Source organism: Panulirus ornatus, chromosome 67, assembly GCF_036320965.1.
Source record: "Panulirus ornatus isolate Po-2019 chromosome 67, ASM3632096v1, whole genome shotgun sequence".
In the NCBI taxonomy this organism is placed as follows: Eukaryota; Metazoa; Arthropoda; class Malacostraca; order Decapoda; family Palinuridae; genus Panulirus; species Panulirus ornatus.
In genome coordinates, this window is record NC_092290.1 from 3,308,169 (window position 1) to 3,319,804 (window position 11,636).

Sequence of the window (11,636 nt, forward strand, 5' to 3'; positions counted from 1 at the left end):
CATATTTGTAACATCTTGCTAAAGGCTTGTAATACGTATTAGTTTTACTACAATTGATACATGTAACAAGTCCCTCAGACGCAAAAACTAAAGGAACCATCGCTCATGTCAACGGCCATAAACAGCATCAAACTACACAGAAACATTCGCCTCGTATCGCGAAAGAGCTAATCTATGTACTGCTGCCTTCGTGAACTTGCAAGTACTATCTGTTTTCAAAGCTTGTCACCAGCCTCTGGTTTTCTCTAAACTAAGCGAGAAACGTACCTTACGTTTTCCTCCAATCCTCCATTACAGTACAACTTGATAAAATCCGCCATTGTCAGGACTCTTCTACGTTGGCTGCTACAGAAAAGAATGAACTGAAGGCACCGGTATGTTGAAGCAGCGAAGGAACCGTTTCAAGACACTGCTGTGTCGAAGCACTGAGCAGAACAGCTTCAGAACACCGCCGTGTCGAAGCAACGAGACTTTACTCCAGAACACTGCTGCTGTATCGAAGCCCACGAGAGGAACAGCTTTAGAACACTACTGTATCGAAGCAGTGATATTGCTGTGTCGAATTTACGGAACTCTACCGGAAAAAATGTCTATATTTAGCTGATGGGAACACGGCAAAAAATGAACCCTCCCACTCTCTCTCTTTGTAGCTTCGTCCAGCGGGTCCACGAACCTTGCCTCCAAAGGGACCAACCAATCTGTACCCAGATGAGAAGAATCCAGCTGTCCTCGCACGTGTGTACCTGGGGTCTGGCTCGCCACATGCAGGAGAAACGGGTCACGACAAGACTCTTGTGCAACGTATCAGATGCACTGGTGAAGTTTCGATCTCTTGGGTGAATCAAACAAGAATACGACTCTTGAGTCATTTTATAAGTAGTTCTTACCACTAACCTTGAGTGTATGATTCCTTGGAATGATTCCAGTAGCAAAAGAGGTTTTGCTACACACGAAGTTCTTCATATGATGAGCACACACACGAAAGTAAAAATAAATGGAATATTAATAACAGTTTGTTTCATCAGGGGAAAATATGAACGTTTATGAACAAATTAGGTAATTCGATACAATTTACAGGTAAACGTTCCATCGATGAGGAATCAATCGAGTGAATGGATGAACCAGATGAATGGTTGGCCATTCAATGTATGGTGAATAACAGTTTTTAACAGACTGTAGATAATCGTATAATACTCTCACGCCATTATGGTCTAAACGAACAATGTATTTACATCATGCAACCGCACATATGTCCCTGAATTTTTCACGTGGCTACCTTATCTTTACCCATTTCCTGCCTTATGTATTTACCCACGTGACTGTGTCTACTTACCCAACCGCACTGCCTAACAAACCCAACTACTGCCTTACGCAGGAAGCAGCTGCTGGCCTGCTTAACCATTAACTGCGCTGCCCAACTGCCGTTCTTACCTACCTAACTACCTTCGTTACCTACCATCACAACCTACTCGCCCACAAACAACAACGCGTGGCTGACCTGCAAAAAGACTATAGAGATTTCCTCTTGTGAAGCAGCAATCAAAAATAGACGATAGAGATTTCCTCTTATGAAGCAGCAATCAAAAATAGACGATAGAGATTTCCTCTTTTATGGAAGGGTAAGTGAATGCACCTAACCCCTTAACCCCTGGGGGTATTAACCTTTCCTCAACCTACTCTTCTCACAGACTCACGGTCACAGGTGACATTTGATTCTTCATTGCCGGTCTCTCTCTCTCTCTCTCTCTCTCTCTCTCTCTCTCTCTCTCTCTCTCTCTCTCTCTCTCTCTCTCTCTCTCTCTCTCACTTCATCTCACTGAGCTGAACTCAACCGGCGGCTTGTAACCACAGGTGCACTGGTGGTGGAGGGGCTTGTATGTAGTTAATTGGTCGTCCAGGATACCTCGTACCGGAGTGATGATTGTTTCAATCTACAAGTTTATCTTTGGAAGGGATGACGTGATCTCCAGATCTCAGTCTATATTCTCTAACACCCCGACCTACATTCCGGCAGTCACTTGTTTACCAAATGGCGTCCTAGCTACGTCTCTTCGTTGTATATCAATTGACTGTTGTACATTTTTCTTGTATCTCTCCTGATGATGTGATTATTACACGAAAGTGCACTTGGGAACTTATAATGTTTCATTTCCCCGTGGACAAATAGGAATATATATATATATATATATATATATATATATATATATATATATATATATATATTTATATGAAACTAACCAACAAAATACACATGACTTAATAATAAAGAAGGTCACGGATAGAAAAATACCCACGCATGATAAATCACTATTACAGGCATAAAACCGTGGCTAATATAAATCATGAATATTAATTACCTCATTAATATGCCCTGGCAGGTACTCTATCCTTTATATATTATAAGCATGTAAGGCAAAAAAATTAGGTGAATTTTTAGATTCTTTTTCGGGTGAATATTTAGACTCCTATAGACTCACTGATTCAGAACTTGATGGTTGGGAATCTTCTCTGATTCAGGAATCATCGTCTCTGTGTTCTCAATCACCCACTCGCTCGCTTCTCTACACTCTCTTTTTTTCATTATTCCTGATAAAGATAGCGGAGAGGGAGAGAGAGAGAGAGAGAGAGAGAGAGAGAGAGAGAGAGAGAGAGATACTTGACCTGGTTTGCAAGGCTTGTAAGGTAGATTTAGTGGGGGGAGGGGGTTGTAAAGCCACGATATTGACGTCCCGTAGGGGGGGGGGGGTTAAGGTGGAGGTTGGGGGTTAACAAGAAGACTTTTCTAGGTCTATTAAGCAAACGTTGTTGGGTGGGGGGAGGGGGGGTTGGGGGACGCCACTAAACAATAACTTTGGTATTGTGGATCATATTTTCATTTTTTTTTCAATTTTTTTTTTTTTGCGTACTGTATTGTGGTCTGTTTCTCTTGCTGTGGGGTTGTGTGCGGCTTTGATTCTCTCTCTCTCTCTCTCTCTCTCTCTCTCTCTCTCTCTCTCTCTCTCTCTCTCTCTCTCCTCTTCCACAAAATTCCCAATCTCAAAATGAAAAAAAAAAAGGAAAAAGGAATTTGCATCGCTTTCAAAATACTGACTGAATTCCTGAACGGCGACTGAAGCAGTAGTACTACTACTACTAACTCTGGCTTCTTTCCAAAGAGAGGAACTTTAAAACTCAAGTTGGTTTGGGAAGACTTAAGGTTTCCAGAACAAAGCCTGAGTGTTCCTGTACCCTCAACACCCTCCATTTTCTGTAACAAAAGGTGATGAAATTGGCAATGTGTGTGTGTGTGTGTGTGTGTGTGTGTGTGTGTGTGTGTGTGTGTGTGTGTGTGTGTGTGTGTGTGTTGTGTGTGTGTGTGTGTGTGTGTGTGTGTGTAGAATGGAAACAAAATATATATCTAAGACAATAATTTCCATCATTTCAAACCAGTGATATAAACAGTACCATTACCCTTGTGAGAATGTATTATATGTGAAACTCCAGAATATGTGAAACTCAAATCTATGTGAAAGTCAGAAATGTGTGACACACACACACACACACACACCGTCCGTGGAATTCAATTCATCTGGCAAAATCAGGTTACCTGAATAAACCCTAAACTTCAGTAGAAGAAGTGGGGACAAGGCCCGGCTTCACTCCAGCCCTGGAACCCTGAGCATTAATTTCCTGGTCTTGGGGTGGGGGAAGATGGGGTGGTGGATGGGGGGAGAGAAAAGACCACCCACCCCCTTATGCATCACACAATAAGGTCCCCTCCCTCCCCTCCTATGAAATACTGGCTTCCTTCTGGTGTCAGGTTCCTGATTAAGTTTCTTCCTCAGGGATATTTCTGGAAAGCAATTTATGGTGCTTCCAATTTCTCCTTCACCTCCATCCTCACACAAACACACACACACAGACATATATATATATATATATATATATATATATATATATATATATATATATATATATATATATATATATATATATAAATCTGGGGTCTCGAAAGTCACGGTCATAGACCTCGAGAGTGAGGTTGGGTAACAGATGTTTTCCCTCGCTGAAAACGGGAGAAACACGGCAGACAGGGCTCAAGAAACGGGTGAAGGAGTGGTTTTAGGACTCCTCCCGGGGAATCCTTTGTGTGTCCACGGGAATCCTATAAGCGCAAGGGAGGAGGTCATATAAATCAGTAGCACCACCAGGGGGTGAGTCGGGGGTCACAGCCAGGAATTGATGTGGCTGGAGTAAGATGACAACTTTATTTTGCGTACGAGAGGCAACGAGGAATATGCGCAATGGATGGCGGGAATATTACTCGATGGATGGTGAGGATATTGCTGGTAGGTTGTGAGAATATTGCGCATGGGTACCTCAGAATATTTCTAATGGGAGCTGAGGATCTTCCTCACAGGCAGTAAGAATATTAGCGATCGGTGTTGAGGATATTACTAATGGGCGCTACGAATATTATCCTTTAGGTGCTGAAAACTATTGTCTTTTCGGTGCTGAAAATATCGCTGATGGACCCTGGTAATACTGATCATGGGAGCAATACCAAATGGTGACACCTGGGAATTCCTCTGAGGTGAGAAGTATTGTAAAGATATTAATGAAACTTCCAGACCGGAGTGGTGAAATAAATCGCATGAGGAATGATTGAATGAATGAAGGAAGGAAGGAAGTAATATATTGGGAAATGAGAAAAGGGGGGTGTTAGGAGAAGGTTCGAGGGGTAAGACAAAAATGAGAATAAGGTGAATAATTGTGATGGACAAGGGAATGGGAGGGGAAACAGGAGATGTGAAGAGAAATCAAAGGTCAAACAAATACGGGGAAGAAGAAAGAAAACTTAAGATAAACAGGAATGGAAAAATAATAATAATAATAATGAGGATAATAATAATAATAATGATAATAATAATAACAATAATAATAACAACGTATTACTTCTACTGCTGCCACCACTACTCCCACAAATAATATTACTACTACTACTATTACTAATCCATGCGTACATTATAACCCATGTAATTTCCTGTAACACATTACCTCGCGTAGTTCCGTACTGGAAAGCCTTCTTGAAGCAGGATACAATGCACTGAAATCATACCCGACCAACTCGTCTCCTAACAACTGTTCTTATTAACACTACATTAAGTACCTTCCTGAGATATGTCACTGTGTGAAGAGAATTACAAACAGTAATTTCACCAAACCCTCGAGAACAGCTTAGTACTTCCTCGGGATCCAGCAAGGACTGAAGACTATACAATAATAATCATTTATTTTCAATACAGTCGGTTATTCTCGAACTCAGGGATTAAGAAAAGTCGTACCTTTATTTATTTCATTTTTTTTTTTTTGAGACCGTCTATAACTTTACGTTCTTCGGATGATTGGACTTTCATATCTTCAGGTCTTCTGGCTCTAGAATGAGCTAAATAAAATCTATTCTTCCACCTGAAGCTAGAAAGTCTCTCTCTCTCGCGTAATCTCCAGCCAAGTGGTGTAGAAAAAAGGGGTCCCTCTTTTTTGGACACACGTAGAATGATTGAAAAAAAAAAAATACAGAGCAATAGAAGAAGAGAGAAAGAGAGAGAGAGAGAAAAAAAGCAAACAATTCCAGGGGCTTTTAAGGTACAACAAACCCCTGATATTACGCACTCCAAAAGGCTGGCAACAATATAACGTTTTCTTTCTTTCCAGCTGAAAAACGAATTTTGTATACATACGGAAAATGGAAGCCAGATCATGTACTCCGGTTGAACCTGCAATAATATATGAATTCATATATATATGTATGTGTATGCGTGTGTGTGTCTATGTGTGTGTGTGCGTGTGTGTGTGTGTGTTTAGTTATTTTGGAGTGGCATAGAAATGAGACATATAAGTAACGTTGAAAAGTCGGACACGAGAAATACAAATTAGAAAAAGTTTGAGGAGGGCTTCACCGGAGAGATAGTGAGATACGACAGCTGAGACAGATATCAGAACAGAGTCCTTTTGAGAGACAGAAGTTTGGACACGTGTGTGTGAGTTGTGAGGCCTCACGGTGCTGGGGGGGGGGAGCTGGGGGAGGAGGGAAGGGTGTGTGTGTGTGGGGGGGGGGGGGGAGCTGAGGTTTTGGGAGATTTTCCGAGCGATGGTTTTCTGCAAGTTGAGAGAGAGAGAGAGAGAGAGAGAGAGAGAGAGAGAGAGAGAGAGAGAGAGAGAGAGAGAGAGAGAGAGAGAGAGAGAGAGAGAGAGAGAGAGTATATATATAGAGTAGAGACTCGGTCTGAAACGTGGTTTGGTTTGGAACCTGGTTGAGGAAAATGTAATCTACAGAAGCAAAATTTCTTTGAGTGTATGTCGGCTGTTGTGATGTCGGGGGTCTTCCTGAGGACGACAGAGAGCAGCACATGAGGTCAATGGGAACGATGGGGGAGGTGAGTGAGGTCGTGTGTGTGTGTGTGTGTTTGTGTGAGGAAGGAACCCTGGACGGGGTCCTGCGCAAGGAAGCTCAGACAACCTCTTGCAGGATGCTATCGTAGGAGGGATCATGGGATGTCTTAGATCTATAAGGTCATAGATGGGTCAGCCCGGGGTGCTCCTCACCCACCAGGGGAGGGAGGTAGGAGGTGCGAGCGTCATGTCCGGGCCCTGCGAACACCCCCCTCCCACTGCAGAAGACAATGATATATCTCGACAGGGAAGACGGTAATAGCATAATGGCATTTCCAGACGGGTTCTACCGTCTCAAAATCCTTACTGTCATTCAGGGGAAAGACGTGGAGTCTGTCCCATAACTTTTAGAAATATATTCTATCATTCTTTTATTTGGAAAAAGATTCTTTGTATCTATAATATATATTTTTCCTGACATGGACTGGGAATAGCGATCAAGTTCTTGTGCAAAGCTTGCATCCGTTAATGGGTCAGTATTTAGCACAACCACAATATTTCTTTTCGTATCAAACGAGTGAGTATTAGGATCAAAGGGAATAACACAGTTCCTCAACATCAGCGCCATAATGTGATACATCTGTGGCATGTGAAAAACATGCGAAAATTTATTGTCTCTTACAGTGACAGTACCTCCTTTGCCTCAGAGTGCTCTTCGCCTTGTATCCCAAGCCCTGGCGGAGAAAAGTTGTGTCTCCACTTTTAGTGATGATATATGATCATGGAGAAACTTTGCTGATGGTGATTTACGATGCGTGAGAAAAGTCTGCAATTCTTCTTTTAGGGATAATCTTTATCTCAGTGTACACCGAGCATTACACTGCGACAGTGCAGTCATTCCCACTGAAGAACTGGGTCTCTTTTTTCCCCCAAGTGATACACTGGGTTTCATTTTCCACTACATCTAAGAAGCCTATGGGTAAGGTTTATTGATTATTGTCGTGAACGTTTTTCAGCCAAAACGTTTGATGTTATCTGCCTCCAAAACGTTTGATGTTTTCTGCCTCCAAAACGTTTGACGTTATCTGCCTCCAAAACGTTTGATGTTATCTCCTTCCAAAAAGTCTGATGTTATCTCCCTCCAAAACGTTTGATGTTATCTCCTTCCAAAACGTTTGATGTTATCTGCCTCCTAAACGTTTGATGTTGTCTGCCTTCGTCTTGAGAGGCAACAATGATGACTCCAGCACCGGGTCTTTAATCTCGAGCTTTTCTGATCCTTATCTGACCATCTCTGACCCCGAGTGAACTTTCATGATCTTTTCTGATCCTTATCTGACCCATCTCTGACCTTCCCTTCTCATGATTTTTTTTTATAACTTTTCATGACCTTTCCTAACCTTTTCTCTGGCCTCTCTTGGCCTGTGCTCTGACCTTGACCCTTCTAATTCCTCCTGACCTTTACATTTCAGAATAACAAAGCTTTAAGTGATATTATCAATAAGCATATTCAGGAATGGTAATGGAATATGTACAAATTTCACTTTATTTACACATCACGGGGTTGAAATTCTACCTCCCTGGAACATGTGGTGGGTGTAACCAAGTCAAAACGTGTTTGCCATCCATTCTTTCCGGCAGAATTTCCATGTCAGTATACCCTCTGTGTACTTATAACTTTTAGCTCAGTAATCTGTTGAGTTTCTGGTCTTCCCACCACCTCAGCCTCGAAAGGATACAGTGGTCTGTTTGCTCTTTGAATTCCTTTGTATTCATGATGTTCCATCATGATTTTTTTTTATCCCCTGCCGGCTGATGCGTCCGGGGCAGTGGTGGGCGAGGATGAGCAGCCCTCAGCTATACTCTCTTGTCTTCAATGATGTAGACTTGGAGTGTGAGGCACACCCATCCTCCTCCGGCAGGTCAATCTCGTCACATACGAAAAAAAGTCTTCTGTTATTCATCTTTCCTTACAGACAGGTCCTGACCTCTCTGAACACCTCATAGCCCCCTCTTGACCTCTCTGAACACCTCATAGCTCCCTCTTGACCTCTCTGAACACCTCATAGCCCCCTCTTGACCTCTCTGAACACCTCATAGCTCCCTCTTGACCTCTCTGAACACCTCATAGCCCCCTCTCGACCTCTCTGAACACCTCATAGCCCCCTTTTGACCTCTCCCAGCTAATGTGATGAGGGTGTAAGGACTGACAATATATATCATTTCGTCTTCGCAGAAGAAAGTAATCACCCAGGAGGTCTGGGGACGAACCTGCAGGGGGGGGGGGGGGGGGGGGAAGGGTGTGTTCCTGGCGAGGCCCATATTGATTCCGAGGCTCCAGGATGGTAGTATGTAACCTTCATCTCCCCCTAGGGCTTCTCCCTCAACCTGTAGCACCGTCGGAAAGAGGGCCCGATCCTGCAGGAGTGATCATCGGTTCCCCGAAGAGACCTCTTCCTCCTCCTCCTCTTGCTCCTTCTTCTCCTCCTCCTCCTTCTTCTTCCTCCTCCTCTGCTCTCTCGAGGCGTTGATCGGGGGCCCGAGTGAACTGAGAGCGTTAACGTCATCTTCAGTGTTCTCAAAGTTAATGTGAAGAAGACGAGGGGACGATTGTGTGAGAGATGCATACCCAACGCCCGAGAGAGAGAGAGAGAGAGAGAGAGAGAGAGAGAGAGAGAGAGAGAGAGAGAGAGAGAGAGAGAGAGAGAGAGAGAGAGAGAGAGAGAGGATCATGCTACTACTACAATTATTACTACTATTACTACAATGATGCTAATGGCTGATAAATATACACAGAAAATACACGTGTACACTGTAGACAACGGGGGTATAAGAAGGGGGGGGGGGGGGGAGAGGAAGGGCAGGGGTTGAATAGACAGTGTACGTGAAATTCCTTATTTGTAGTATACAGTGAGGGAGTTCTACACACCTGGGGCCTTGTATACTGAAAGCGTGCGTGTGTATGTGTTTATAAAAGACTAGAAAAACACATCCCTGGATGGATTTCATTACGAAGACACCAAGAGGTGCTTTCACAACACATCAAAGCCCTAGATCACAACGGATACGTATCGGGAATGAAAATAGCTAAAAGCACGACCAGTTGAAGCAGAGGCTTTCACAGACATTAAAGATACTGTTTGCTATTGAAAAGCCTTTTTTTTTATGAATATCTGACTGACTCTGGGGGTGAGGTATGAGTACATCAGGAGAGATGTTACTCATTCACATGATGAATGATCATTTGTATACGACTTTGCGAAGCGGGTTCTTAGAAAAATCAGAGGACAGAGCGTTCTTAATGGCAAAAGGGAACCCGGATTTTGAGGAATTGGGGTCCTGTTCGTCAACAAAGATACTGGACTGGGAAAAGAGAGGGAGAATTTCGTGGGACCCTCGAGGAGAACACTGCCTCTCAGAGGACTTCATTCGCTGGGTAAGCCTGGAACCCTCACAGAAAAACAGAAACGAAATCGAAGAATATTTGAATCTGAAGTGTTCTAATTCCCTTACCAAACAGAGACATGGCCAAAAATACATACATACAAGTATTAGAAACCAAGAAAGGAGCAGAGCAGGATAATCAAAGAGGAACAGAGAATGTCTGAACCCAACATCGTGCACAAGACAGGAGACAATCGAAAACTTTCCCATAAATGCACCAGGAGTTGTGGACAACATACAGTTTTAGGAAAGTCGTATGACAGTACAGAAAGTTTAGGAAATGGGGGGGGGGGCCTCCCTCCCTCCTCCTTCTCGTATAGTGCAAACATACAATTATAAACAGTTAATACCATTCATCAACACATTCAGACAAACAGACAGACAGATAAACAGAGAGTCAAACAGGCCCACAGACAGAAGAAGAAAATTAGAACTTGGAAGTTATACAGACGTAAGAGAACGAGTATAGCACCAGGGTGATTCATGCATCAACACAGATCACTTGTGACGAAATAAATACCCCAGCCTCCACCCCCCCTGTATCCCCAAGCGTGCCTCATCACCTTTGCAATTGGTCCTATTTTTTTTTTTATCCCCGCAGGTAATTGCCAGACAACCAATTTCTAGCCGTTGAAAAGTCGATCAGGTAATTACCTCTCCCCTACCCATCCACCCTTCATTAGTTGAGGTTTACTTTGGAGGGAAAAAACTAGTCACTTTATCTACGGAAAGGAAAGGGCGTTTCCTTAATGATGGCCGAAGGTACAAAGATTTTCTTCCTTCCGAACACGTTTGATAATCTTCTTTGATATATTTTTTCTCCCAACAAAATTCTATTTACCTCAACAGCTGGTCGGCGCGGGGTAACGTTTCGTTGCATCTTTTCCCTACCACGTTTCCTTCCTCCCCTACAGCTGCTGACTGGCCTAACCTTACTACACTGGTGACTCTTAATGAACGTCATTATTTTTCGTCTTAAAATTCATCTTAAAAATCTATTCTTCCATGCGATTCTTGAAGATCCCACATTCCGTACTTACTCGCTTTAAGACATCGTATGTTTTTAAAAGTAGGGCCTCTCTCTCTCTCTCTCTCTCTCTCTCTCTCTCTCTCTCTCTCTCTCTCTCTCCATCTTCACTTACTCCCCCTGGTTTGCACCCGATATATCGGCTCTTCTGAGTAACCGCCCAGGAATCATCAATGAGCCATGAACGCTCACGAAACTCACAGGGATTCACCGACAGTTTGATGTCCAGATTCTGTGTTATAAGTAAAGATATATTTCTATGTCGAAGGTTTCACTCACGGACACACACACACACACACACAAAATGGCCCCAGTCACGGACGATCGCATTTTCTCGTCTTCCTCAACTATATCCCCGCCTTAGACACCATTAAGCCGTCGCTTTCCCCAAATGATCTTAATTTTCTCTTGGTCGAGTCGTATATATATATATATATTCTCTAACCTCACAGTCGCTCCTCCTCCTCCTTGGCCGCACGTTTTTTTTTTTAATTGACGAGGGAGTGTGGAGTGAGGGAGCTGCCAGCCCTGGGCGACTCCTGCACGGGTCTTGCCCACGAGGGAGTGTGGAGTGAGGGAGCTGCCAGCCCTGGGCGACTCATGCACGGGTCTTGCCCACGAGGGAGTGTGGAGTGAGGAAGCTGCCAGCCCTAGGCGACTCCTGCATGGGTCTTGCCCACGAGGGAGTGTGGAGTGAGGGAGCTGCCAGCCCTGGGCGACTCATGCACGGGTCTTGCCCACCTCGAACCATCATCGTCATCGCCCAAGTTAATTCTGGTGTCGCGTTGGGACG